The following is a 13018-nucleotide window of genomic DNA, read 5'->3' as shown; positions in this document are numbered from 1 at the left end:
TGCTCTTTTTTGCTATTAAGCAAAGATGTTGCTTGATTATCTTCCTTAACGCATGACAACAACAACAACAATTAAAAGGCGCAAATTGGAATCGGTCAAAAAGCAGTCAAATATTTTGACCCTGATTGCTTGCGTTTTTTGTGTTAATGCAAAGTTTTTGTTGTTGTGAAAGTTTGTTTTAATTCAGTTACGTTTCAAACTAGAAGAATCACGCAAAATGTGCATGGTAGATGGACGATCAGGCCTTTTCCGCCCATTCCTGTAAGGGCCGAATTTCGGTCCCATTCCCTATCCAAAATCAAAGATTTTCCTTATTAGAATAAAGTGTCCCAATTGGAACTTTGTGCAAAAAAAACCCTGTAAAAATTTACCCTAAAAATCGAGTGGAATTACGTATCCGAAAGTCGTATTTATCCGAATTATGATAAAATTTTACAAAAGTAATAAAGAGCTTTTTTCATTTATATTTTGTTAGTTCAAAAAGCTAAAATTCGTAAAATACACACAAAAATGCTCAAATTTAAGTGCCTGTTTGATCATTAAAATAGCCATAAAATGGCCCAAAATACAGAAAATCAAGTGCTCAATTTTTAAATTTTCCGGGAGAGAATGCCCCCGAACCCCCATAGAAGGCCTGTTGGTTTCACATTTTGGCCTGTTGGCTCAAAAGTAATTGAGAACCTTGGATATATTCTAATTGGCATAGATACAATTAAATCTATAGCCTAGTTAGCAATTTTTTTTTTAATTTTAAAACTGAAAGTAGGATTTCCATATGTATACGTCCATTATAACACACGCAATTATAAAGCGCAAAAAGACGGATTTCTACCTTGTAACCACCAGATATATTCTAAATGGCATAGATAAAATTAAATCTATAGCCTAGTTATCAAGTAATTTATTATTTTTAAAACGGTACCGCTTTTAAAACCGAAAGTAGGATTTCTGGACGTGTACATCCATTTCAACAAATTTATTCTAATTGTCATAGATAAAATATGTTTCTTATTTATTCTAAAATTTAATTCCATTTCAAGGTGTGTGGCTTTAAATAGAAACATATGCCGAAATGCATTTGATACTTAAGAAAAATGGTGGACGTTTGTGTTTATGAACTTCTTGAGCACTTTTGTCGTCAATGTTAACACTTTTAAATGAAAGGGATCAATACAATACATTTATGTTCAACTATTTTATTGTTAGCGAACACGATGAACACCGCGGTAAATATTATGGGTCCGCTGTGATTAGCGGTGATTCGCGGTGTCCGCCTTATGGCAAACGGCCCATTCAACATTTGATCTGAACACCCATCACGGGGTTCATATTGGTAAGCGAACACAGCGAGATGAACACCGCGGGGAGTGGCGTTTGTTTCAGTACACGGTGTATGTACTGTAAGACACTGAGCTATCAATAAGCTGAAGACAAAATTAGAAGAGAACTGCTGTTGTCCTTTTTCTATGCTACTCGTGTCAAATGTTTTATTGTTGGTGTTTTATGACTATTGAAATGTGTGTACTTTATTAAATAAGAAGGCCATGGGCCCTAAGGAGAGCTTAACTGAGACCCGAAGGAACTAAACTACTTTGAAAAGGTGGAGTTCAAAATAATATAAGTACTTCATAAAACATCAATATTTAGTTGGCACATTTTTTATTTTCTCACTGGGCTGAGATGCACAAATGTTCTGACCAAGTTTAATGAAGATTTGACTTGATATGTGACTTCCTGATGTTTATAAGCTTTTCCTACAATTCGACCTAGTGACCTAGTTGTTTTATCTTACATGCCCCAGTTTCAAACTCGGCAGTTACTTTATTGGAAAATGTTTTTGACCAAGTTTCATAAGGTTCGGACCCAAAATGTGACTTTAAGAATGCAAGAAAGACGTTATGATGACTGGACTATATATATATATGTGTGATTTTTAGAGTGTTCACAGACGTTTGCTGAAAGAACTTCAAATTATCTGCTTGGACTCTAAAGACTAAAAATTCTTAATACAGCGATGAATGGATATACAAGCACTTACTAATTATATCCCCTAAATCCCCGCTTAAAGTGGTGGAATAAAAAAGGTACGACACTTTCTGCCTTTATGTAATTTTTCGTTTACAAAAATATTTTCTAAATGAAAATAGTATAGGCGGAAAGTGTCATCCATGATGAGCCTGCGCATACTGCACAGGCTAATTTGGGACAACACTTTAAGCATATACATTAAGCCCCTTTTCCAAAGCAGGCTCAAAAAAGTATTTATGCCTGGTTACCTTCTTGGGTTCCACGACCAGTGGGGCATAAGCAAATGACTTAACCGTTTCCCTCTCAGAAGCAAAGTCAAAGTGGCTATATGCAACCAGTATTAAACCAGGACAGCCTTGGCGTAAATCACATGCTCTTCAGATTGTATGCTGGCTGCTGCTCATCTGCATCTTATGGATGGAAATAAAGGCTTTAAAACTTGAATCTACTTAGAAAGGTCTTTGATTTTTTAAGAGACTACAAATGCCTCGTGCTTTCCTGAGTGGTAAAGGGAAGACTGGTTACCTTCTTGGGTTCCACGACCAAGACTTCCGATCCCTGGGTCATCTGCTCCAGCCTGCGCTTGTTGATCAGCGTCAGGGACTGACCAGTACCACCTGAAACAGCACAGATGTTGAGCTTTATACTACAGCAACATCCAACATGTTTCCTTAGTTCTCAAGCCTTCGCTTGTTGATCAGCGTCAGAGACTGAAAGAATAACAGGATTCTATCCTTTAAGACAATGCCTCACAGTTTGGTCCTGTTGCACAGATATTAAGCCAAATACTTCAGCAGCATCTATTATGTTTCCCTATTTCTCATTTGTCCGGCCCTTCTCATCGGTCCGTTAGTTTAAGTAGTCCACTTTAGATAACTCTCATGAACTGTTGGACAGTTAAAGTTTGTCAATTTTTTTAAGTTTCAATGCATTTTCTGTTTATATATGATTACAATGACGAGTGATCTCATGATTTCTTGTTTATACTGTTACTCCAGACTCATGATATCATCATTTCAATCTCATTACATATAACTGTGTTTGTGTTTTGAGGGATTATGGTCCGATGCATACACATGCTTATAAGCCACCTTAACCCTTTCCCACTCAAAACCAAAGTAAAATTGGCTATGTGCAAACATCATAAAACCAGAACAGCCTGCAAGTAACTCACTGTCTGTTCAGGTTTTATGCGGTTTACTGCTCATCAGTAGCAAAGGTTTTGAAATGAAGCCTTTACATTTTGAACCTAGTAGGAAAGGCCTTTAATTTAATTTAACTTTCATCGTTTGTGACATTATACCATATGACACCATTTGTGACATCATACCAAAGGACATCATTTGTGATATAATACCAAATGGCATCATTTGTGACATCATACCAAAGGACATTATTTGTGACATCATATCAAAAGACATCATTTGTGGCATCATACCAAAGGACATCATTTATGACATCATACCAAAGTAAATCATTTGTGACTTCATACCAAACAACATCATTTGTGACATCAAACCGAAAGACAGCATACATCAAACCGAAGGACAGCATTTGTGACATAATACCAAAGGACATCATTTGTGACATCATACCAAAGGACATCATTTGTTACATCATACCAAAGTACATCATTTGTGACATCATACCAAACAACAACATTTGTGACATCATACCAAAGGACATCATTTGTGACATAATACCAAAGGACATCATTTGTGACATCATACCAAAGGACATCATGTATGACATCATACCAAAGTACATCATTTGTGACATCATACCAAACAACAACATTTGTGGCATCATACCAAAGGACATCATTTGTGACATCATACAAAAGGACATCATTTGTGACATCATACCAAAGAACATCATTTGTGACATCACACCAAAAGACATGCGTGACATCGTACCAAAGGATATCATTTGTGTCATCATACTTGAGGAAATCATTTGTGACATCATACCAAAGCTCATCATTTGTGACATAATACCAAAGGACATCATTTGTGACATCATACCAAAGGAAATCATGTATGACATCATACCAAAGTACATCATTTGTGACATCATACCAAAGGACATCATTTTTGACATCATACCAAATGACATCATTTGTGACACCATACAAAATGACATTATTTGTGACATCATACCAAAGAAAATCATACCAACCAGGTTTTTTTTTTTTAAAAGGGGAAGACGCCGGACGCTGGGTAAAAGGGGAAAATCGAGCGCGAAAGAGACATATTTGGGGAAAAAATAAAAACTGTTCATTTCAATGTCTATAACTCACCTACAGACTTCAGGTTTTTTTTTTAGAAAAAGAGGCATGTCTCTGACCTTTTTGGTCTTAAACACATGAACAAGTATGATATTAAAGTCAAAGTCCTAAATAAAGTTGCAGGTGTAGATCTAATAATGTCAACCCGGGCCGGGGAATGATGTCAATATTATGATTTCAATTTCAAGATGAATGGGTTGACGATCTAGATCTGCTACAGTATTGGAAGGGAAAGGTGCGGCAGCTGCCGATTGTCTACTTTCACTTTTACAATAATCTGACAGTATTAATCGATGTTGATTACATGTACCTCCGAATCCTGCTGGGTTTCAACGGTTTTTGATGATTCATTCTTAAAAAATGCGTCAACGCAATTAATATTTTCCGAGTCCAAACGTTTTATTTTGTTCGTGTATGAACGCCAATTTTGAGACTTTTTCTGTTTTAACGTTTATATCTTGGCTTTCAAATAACCGGGATGAAAATTCGACTGGTTTCCGGTAATTAATTGACGAAACACCCTTCTCGCGCAAGACCGGATTCCAGTAATATAGTCACATGATGAATACGATTAATTGCCCGGTTTCCATGATGTAATTTAGAGCTATATATAGAATCACTGGGATTCCCAGATTTGAGTGTTCGTCGGGAGAGAGAGAGAGAGAGCGAGATCGTAGTACATGGTACAAATTGGATAAGTGTCGACTTCCCAAAAGAAAAAAAAACATTTCTTTGAGGGTAAAATATTATATTTTGGTGAAAAATTATAGTTTTGGAGGGGAAATGGTATTTTTTAGGGGAAAAATTCTGGTAGGGGAAGACGCCGTATATCGGCGTCACTTTCTTAGTAAATAAACCCCTGGATGTCGATCTTATTTCAATATATAGTATTATTTTCTTTAAATTAGGCACACAAAATCAAAAGGCTAAAATGCGCAATATAGACTGCTTAAAAACAAATCCTTCATAACTTTGTTACAATAATGGTGAACAAATGTAACTTGACGTATCAAACTGTAAACAGGATCTTATCTCACCATATCAAGACTTAAATAAGAAATATATTAGATGGAAAATGACTAGAAAACTTGGGAAAGTAAATACTGTCTTAATTAATTTATATTATAACAAAACTTCACCGTAAACAATTCTATACAAGTCAAATCACTAACTTCTTTTTCAAAAACAGCAACATAACAAGAATATCACTTTTCATGCAGGATCTTTGCGCAGACACAATGTAACCAGGTGTGGAGAACACACGCTTACTGGCAAATGAAGTTGCTGGAGTAATTAAATACTTCTTGGCTATGTGTGCTAATTGTGGGTATTTCTCCTCGTTGGAATTCCACCATTGAAGTGGATTTTTGTCCAATTTGATACTTGGTTCAGCATGGTAACCATTCGGTTCAGTTGATACTTCATCAGAATCAGGAACACTAAAACAACGCTCAGAAAAGATATCCCCAAACAGTTCAGTTAGTGCAGTTTGTTGTTACACCACACCAGAGAGCTTCGGAGTGTTGTTGTTATCATCAGAATCTTAACTGGAAAAACGACTGGACAGGAAGCTTCACCACCTCGACAGGAGAACGCGTTTTGTACACAAGTTCAACTTCACAATGTTTACAAACAGTCATGCCTTTGTCGGTAGTCATAATGCCCTTTTCGTTTTCGGATTTAAACCCGAAATACGCCCATACTGGCGAATCTAAACCCTTACCGCGTAAATAGTTTACATTCCTCTATATTCACTTGGTACTCAGTACACAAAGATTGACAAAATACTTATAATTACACAGAAACATGAGCTTTGAAACACGAGATTTGAAACCGCGAAATTATATTATTTATTTCGGAAGCGAGAGAAGTCAGAACGGCCAAAACAAAATGACAGAGTTGATTTTACGCCGTTCTTTTGAAAAAAATATTGACCCGACCCGGTACCGTTTGCGAAAACTTTGACCCGGAATCGCGGGAATTTTTTTGACCCGCGGTTTCGGGTATTTTCGGGTATGTACTCGTGTGAGCACTACTTAAAATATGATATTACAAACCAAGTGTTTAAAATGGCACACCTTGTTTAATAAACATTTGTTTACAATAACAGTCAACTCACCATTCAACAGATATTTATTAAACTGACACGAAAATGTGTATGATAACATTTTCCATATAATTGCATCTTGTATGAGTAAGTAACTTTGTATAATATTTCTCATAATCTTGATCAATGAAATTTAAAAAAATACTGTAACAAACGTTTTCACATAAAAAAGGGCGTAATTCTATATTTTTCAACAATAATAATTAATGACCACTTAAAAGCCATTACAAGATGAGACCTCTTTTTAACAAAATAAATTATTAAGCGCAAAGTGTGGTACCAGACTAGCCTCTGCAACGACAATTTTAAGACGTACATGCATTGAGCCTAGTTTTCCCAGAACAAGGCTCAATTGTACGCCCATACTGTACCTGATATGGTGATAATGTCCCCGTCCTGAATATACTCAATCTCTCCAAGCTCTACATCATCTTCCGTGTTCTCCACTGTGAAACTTTTCCCACCCACTCCTGACGGCATAATAATGACCGAATTATTTGACAAATGGTCCAGGTGTTTTCCGTAAACTTTCCTCTGTCAGCCTCTTTAATGGCTACTGAATGGCTATTTGGAATATCACTTCCTTTGACGTATTCTTCAAAGTGCCGGGTGCAATTTTCCGCAACGCTGTAACCAGCTATGTGATCCCCTCTTTCATCAATACTGATGAAATTAAAAATATGAACAATGTATACTATAAAATCATTATTATTTGGGGGGAATTAATGTCTGTTGATTTAATGCGAAGAACAGTCCACAAAATTTAACACAAACACATCAGAACATGACCAACGCAAATTTCTTCTTCTTCCGAAAATCAGAATTTACATTAATAAATTCATTGATTAAAGTGTCGAGGAATGTCTTTTTTTTTTAACCATGAAATTCTATTGCCAACAAGAATTATTGATTTTATATTTTCAATATGCTAGAAAATTTAAAACACACATTGCAAAATTTTGAAACTTGGAAAACCACTAAAATGGGGACTGAAAAATCCCATTCTTAAAATATTGTAAAACTCTTTAATGCATTATAGTTCAGTTTAAGCCAAACACCTTGAAATGAAATACATGTTAATCAATACATATAGATGCAATTTGAAAGTGTGAAAAATTATCATTAAATCCATAGCCTAGTTAGTAAGTAATTTATTATTTTTCAAACGGTACCTCTTTTAAAACCGATAGTAGGATTTCTATACGTATACGTCCATTTCGACAAACGCGATTATTGTTAAGTTTTAAAGCGCAAAAAGACGGATTTCTACCTTGTAACCACCAGATATTTTTAATTGGCATAGATAAAATTAAATATATAGCCTTGTTTGCAAGAAATGTATTATTTTTCAAACTGTAAATCTTTTAAAACCGAAAGTAGGATTTCTAGACGTATACGTCCATTTTGACAAACCGATTATTTGTAAGTTTTAAAGCTAAAAAAGACAGATTTCTACCTTCTAACCACCATATATATTCTAATTGGCATAGATAAAATAATTAAGTTTTCTACTTTATACTTAAATTTACTCTGCAAAATAAGTTGTGTGACTTTAAACACCATAACAATTTTACATCATTGTTGAAAAAATCAATACAGAATTAGTTCCCTTATACATTTTAACACTTTCACTCTCGCTCTGTGATAACTGGGTTTAAAGCATGTTCTTAAAGTGTCGTCCCAGATTAGTAAGGGACAACACTCCCAGCATGTATGGATTTTTTCACAGTATCATTTAAGTGAAAATCTAGTTTAGGTGGAAATTTTCTTCCCTGTTTAGGCTGTGCAAACTGCAGATGCAGTCATCCCCGTTTTCCCAAAGCGCGGCCTGTATATATTAAGTGCAGTATTCTAATACAGTACAACTTTTATAAATTGAGGCTGCACCAGGGTGACAAAGTTCAGCAAAAAGTATATTTTTTTCATAAAACATTATGTATTCAATAATTTTTTTATTATAGTGAAATATGTTAACACATATTTAAGTCAATGAGTTACATATATATTTAGACGATATCAATATTTAAAATCAAGCCTTTTTAAGTCTTCTTACTGACAAGTTAAGAACACATACCCTGAATTTGTTCACATCGATCAAAAGGTGATAATAATCTATCTATAGATCAGAAGTGCGTGGGTAGTAGATTGGTATTGAGTACTGAAGATCAATATTTTTTGTTGATATGAAATTGCATGTTTTCATAAAATCTGGCACCTTTTGTTTGATCTTGAAAATCTTGGTTGTTGTTTTTTACAATGTCCGATGAAATACTTCAGACTTGAACGTTCAATGGTCCTTCGACTTCATGGTTGAGAGGGCACATGAAAATCCACGAAAATTAATGTCCAACCAGTAAAATTGATTTCAAGGTACATCAGGAATTCTTTATATCGCCCGCAGAAAACTCATTAGTTGGGTTGTCCGTGTTTAAAAAAAAACATTTTGGAGATTGGGCAGGGTCCCCTTGGAAAAAATTGTGACGTTTTCACTTAAATTGGGAAAACCCGAATTTGAAGTACAAAAGCTTTAAAAGTCTGAATTATAAGTTCACTACAGTTGCATGTTATATGAAGTAGAGAGGGGCTCCAATATGCAATAACAAAAAACTTTTAAAATAGACATTTAATTAATTTGTACTAAAAAACAATACATAATACTGGGCTCTTAATGAAAATGTTTTTTACTTTCGTCACCATTTTGTGCCGTATTGTAACAATTGTTGATACTTTTTACTTTCAAAGAGCAATAGACATACAATTTTAACAGCAGGAGACCAAACAATATTATGACATTGAATGACATACATGTAGATTTCCATTTTCAACACATAGTTTGAAGGGTTTAAAATATCTCCTATACGACAATGGCAGTAAGAGATCACAGCCCTCGTATAATGGAATAATGTAACAATAGTGCAGCCCTACCAATTGGAAATGGTTTTCGTAGCAACCGTGGTTTCCAACACTCCAGCAGGTCCCACACTGTACGAGGAAACAATGACTGGATATGTTCTGTCTGGATGTGAGGCACTCGATAACGCGGTATGGGATTCCATGGCAACGGACTGTGTTTCCATGGAAACGCATTGTCCACCACCGGGAAGGCTCGAAGACAAGCAAACCATTAACTCTGCCGCCTGAAACTTACCAAATTATCACTTAGCTAAACTAACCAACTTCAAATTAATATGAAAATGTATTCATTTTTGCATTAACTTTTCATTATCTTTTCTTTAAACAAATTAATTGTATTAATTTTTATTATTTTTGACCTTGACCGTTCCAAGGCGGTGACCCCAGCTTTATTCATATTTTGTGTTTATGTTGGTTTGTATTGTGCTGTTTTGTACTGTTTGGGCAATCGGTCACTTGCCTTAAATAAAGGACCAACTAATTGTTTTTAATGAAAATTCAATACTGCTCCAGCAGCTGGAGTTTCACTTCTTTATATTATATAATACAATTTTATTTACGTGCAAAATAAAGCATGAATGATTGTACGTGACAACATTTTAACTGGCATAAACACAAGAGTACCTGGAGTTGCCTGTCGTTCGCATCACTCTGAGAGGTTTGTATCAACTCTTCCCCCTCAACATTTCGGTAAATAAGCTCCTGAAGTGAAAACAAATAAAAAATAATGTATGTTGTCATCTTACATAATATATAATGTCTTTCACTTAAAATAAAACAACAACGCACAATACATACAGTCTGTTCATACTAAACTGAAGTTAAGCAATTTAAGATTCACGCTGGGAAAACTGGGTTTAATGAATGTACTAAAAATGTTCTCCCAGATTAGCCTGTGCAGTCTGTACAAGCTAATAAGGAACAACCCTTCCCCACTAAACTTTGTATTCGCTAAAAAAGGATTTCCTTTAAACAAAATAAGCCATAAAAGCAGAAAGTGTTGTTCCTGACGGCACAGGCTTATCTTGGATCACACTTAATGCACATGCAATAAATCAAGTTTTCCCAGGATCATGCTCAAAACAACTGTCCAATATGTTGGTCATATCATATAAGAACATAGCTAGTGGGTTTTCTGTTGCATATCATTGTAAGATCATTGAAAGAAGCCACGAAGAACCATCATCTTAACTTCTTGTTGTGTCAATTTCTTTGTCCATTTCATGATTTTCGCAAAAAACTGTCTTAATCTGAAATTGGTATATTAAAAAATGCAGTTTTGTAAGCTGAGGTTTAGGGTTGTGATCGATTGACTTTTGTTCAACTTAATTGTCATAAGATTAAGCCTATTTATGTGTGCTTGATTGCATCGCAAGCCTAATGCTTAATGATACGTCCTGATTTAAGTTATAGGGGTGGAAGTTTACAGGGTAAAAAAATAACCAGGACTACAACTGGGAAGTTTGCTTAATTACCACCACCACTCCACCACTTGGTTGAAAAAACACACTGTTATACTAGGTTGCCACACAAATGCTCGCCTTAAGAGAAGACAGTTACACGAAATAATGTGTCGATGCTTAGGGTGAGACTATAAAAATGCTCACTGAACAGAGATCAAACGTGGTAACCATGTTCTTTTCAGGTAGCGCACCTCTAATGGACACATATCCAAATATGATCTAATTAATTATTTTCTTAATCAGCATCATTTCACTGAACTACATGCAAATTTGTAGGTAGGCTTTCCATGCTTTTTAAAAAAATATACAGATTTTTTCAAAACCACCCCCACGCTCGGCTTTTGTCCAGTTTATTTTCACCCCTGGGGTATATAAAAGTTCCATAATTCATTCAAATTTCCAAATATGGGCATGCAGTTGGTGTGTACAGATGCTGTAAAGGTGTTTAAAGTTTAAACAAGATGAAATAAGTATTCTTTTACAGACATTTATTTTTTACAATTTTTTATCTATGGAAGAGCGCCATGAAATGTAAGTGATTTCAGCCAGGTAAAAATTGGGTCGGTTAAAAACAAAGTGTCATAAAATTCAAAATAGTATCATTTAAGTCATATTTTAAACTTAGTTTTTATAGAAACACTATATACAGCAAAAATACCAAGAAATAGACAGATTTACCGTTTACTGTTTGAAATAAAAATAAAAGTGCAACATGCATGGTTCGTATTTTCAACAGTAAATCACCCAATTTCGCCATAACGTTGTTTTAATTTTAATAATTGAAGAATGTGCATAAAAATTGCAACATATTTAACAATAAATATAGCTTATATGCCATATTAAATCAAATTACGTTAGAAAATAAATAAAACGCGTCGCAAAAAAGTATACGTCGTCGGCAGGATTCGAACCTGCGCGGGAATATCCCAAAAGATTTATAGTCTATCGCCTTAACCACTAGGCTACGGCACCTAATAGTAGGCTCTTCAACCTTCGAAGAAATCGCGGGAAATCATTAGAGGTGTGCTACCTTAAGTACCCCAGATAAACCAAAAACATATCACACATCATGCAGTCTTGGCATTGACCTTTTCGACATTATTTTAAGGGAGACAACTGGATTAAGTGAGGCCGGGGGGTTACTCAATCATCTACTGCAGTGCGTCTGCATAGAGTTCTGTGTTGATGCAATTATAATTTCCCAATAATTTGCAGATATAACTTATATGGTATGATTTTTTTGTAATTTGTTATTAGCTTAGTATCTTTGATTTAATTGTAGTTCATGTTTATGCTTTATTTCGATTTTATTGTGTTTAAAGTAGGTAAAAAAGAAACATGCCAAAAGCGGGTGGGGTATGGACAAATATATTATTTGTTAAGTTTGGGCAAATTAGAAGTTTGATTACCTTTGGTAAAATACTTTTCTTTGAAAAGAACAATTATTTTAAAACAGATAACTATGCTGTCTTTAAATGTTATTGAATGGTTTATTGTTATAACTTATAGAAACCTTTTTTTTTCAGGAACATCACAGTGTCAACAGAAGTCAGAAACTGGAATACTGTATCTCATTCTGCATGAAACTCAAGAATTCTACACCTGGAATGTTATTAACTCTTGCAATTAATATTATACATCACCACAGTTACATAACTATCTTCTTTGAAAAAAATAAAATAAAGATACTTCAGATGTGTGTCTACTTCATACCCTTACATTAAAAAATATCCTACACATTCAGAAATATAATAAAATGGATGGTGGTTTAAGTTGCTACACATCCAATGTTGTCATGTAGTCATTTAACATAACATGTGATGTGTTGACATGACTATTAACACTGCTAAGAAAACATTTACTTCGAATTAAATAAAGTGTCCCTGGTCAAATGTCCATTGGCTAAATATCCATATTGGTGAAACTTTCAGCAGTATCACAGTCATCCTTAACTGGTTGTGTGTTGGGCTATCCCCATTAACTACCCGTCATGGCAGATTTGTTCAAAACAAGACAAGTATCAATGTTTGAAGAATTGTTATTGCTTTTACAGTCTTGACGCTAACCCCTAGCCCAACAGCCTGTGGCTAGTGAAATGTATTAAATTTGGGCTATTAAAATTTCCTGATTCATATAGTCGGGCTAGTGGGTATTTTAATCTGTCCTATTAATGCATAAAGATTCAGGCTAGTTGTTCAAAAATGTTAAAGTGAAGACTGC

General features: G+C 34.8%; 1 protein-coding gene, 1 long non-coding RNA gene and 1 other non-coding gene across 10 annotated transcripts in view; 1 reads left to right on the top strand and 2 right to left on the bottom strand.

The window, feature by feature from the left end:
* Positions 1-13018, bottom strand: part of LOC127847745 (zinc finger protein 596-like) — a 289933-nt gene that overhangs the window by 171264 nt on the left and 105651 nt on the right. The gene's annotated exons all lie outside the window — the stretch shown is intronic.
* The window catches only part of LOC127847764 (uncharacterized), a 70486-nt gene that overhangs the window by 8395 nt on the left and 49073 nt on the right, over positions 1-13018 (top strand). The window lies entirely within an intron of this gene.
* On the bottom strand, positions 11689-11770 carry Trnay-aua (transfer RNA tyrosine (anticodon AUA)). Its single transcript has one exon. It is a non-coding gene; the product is annotated as a tRNA-Tyr (tRNA).

The sequence above is a fragment of the Dreissena polymorpha genome, chromosome 10, assembly GCF_020536995.1.
Source record: "Dreissena polymorpha isolate Duluth1 chromosome 10, UMN_Dpol_1.0, whole genome shotgun sequence".
NCBI classification, from domain to species: Eukaryota; Metazoa; Mollusca; class Bivalvia; order Myida; family Dreissenidae; genus Dreissena; species Dreissena polymorpha.
Note: the sequence above shows the minus strand (reverse complement) of the source record. Positions and strands in the feature narration are given on the sequence as shown.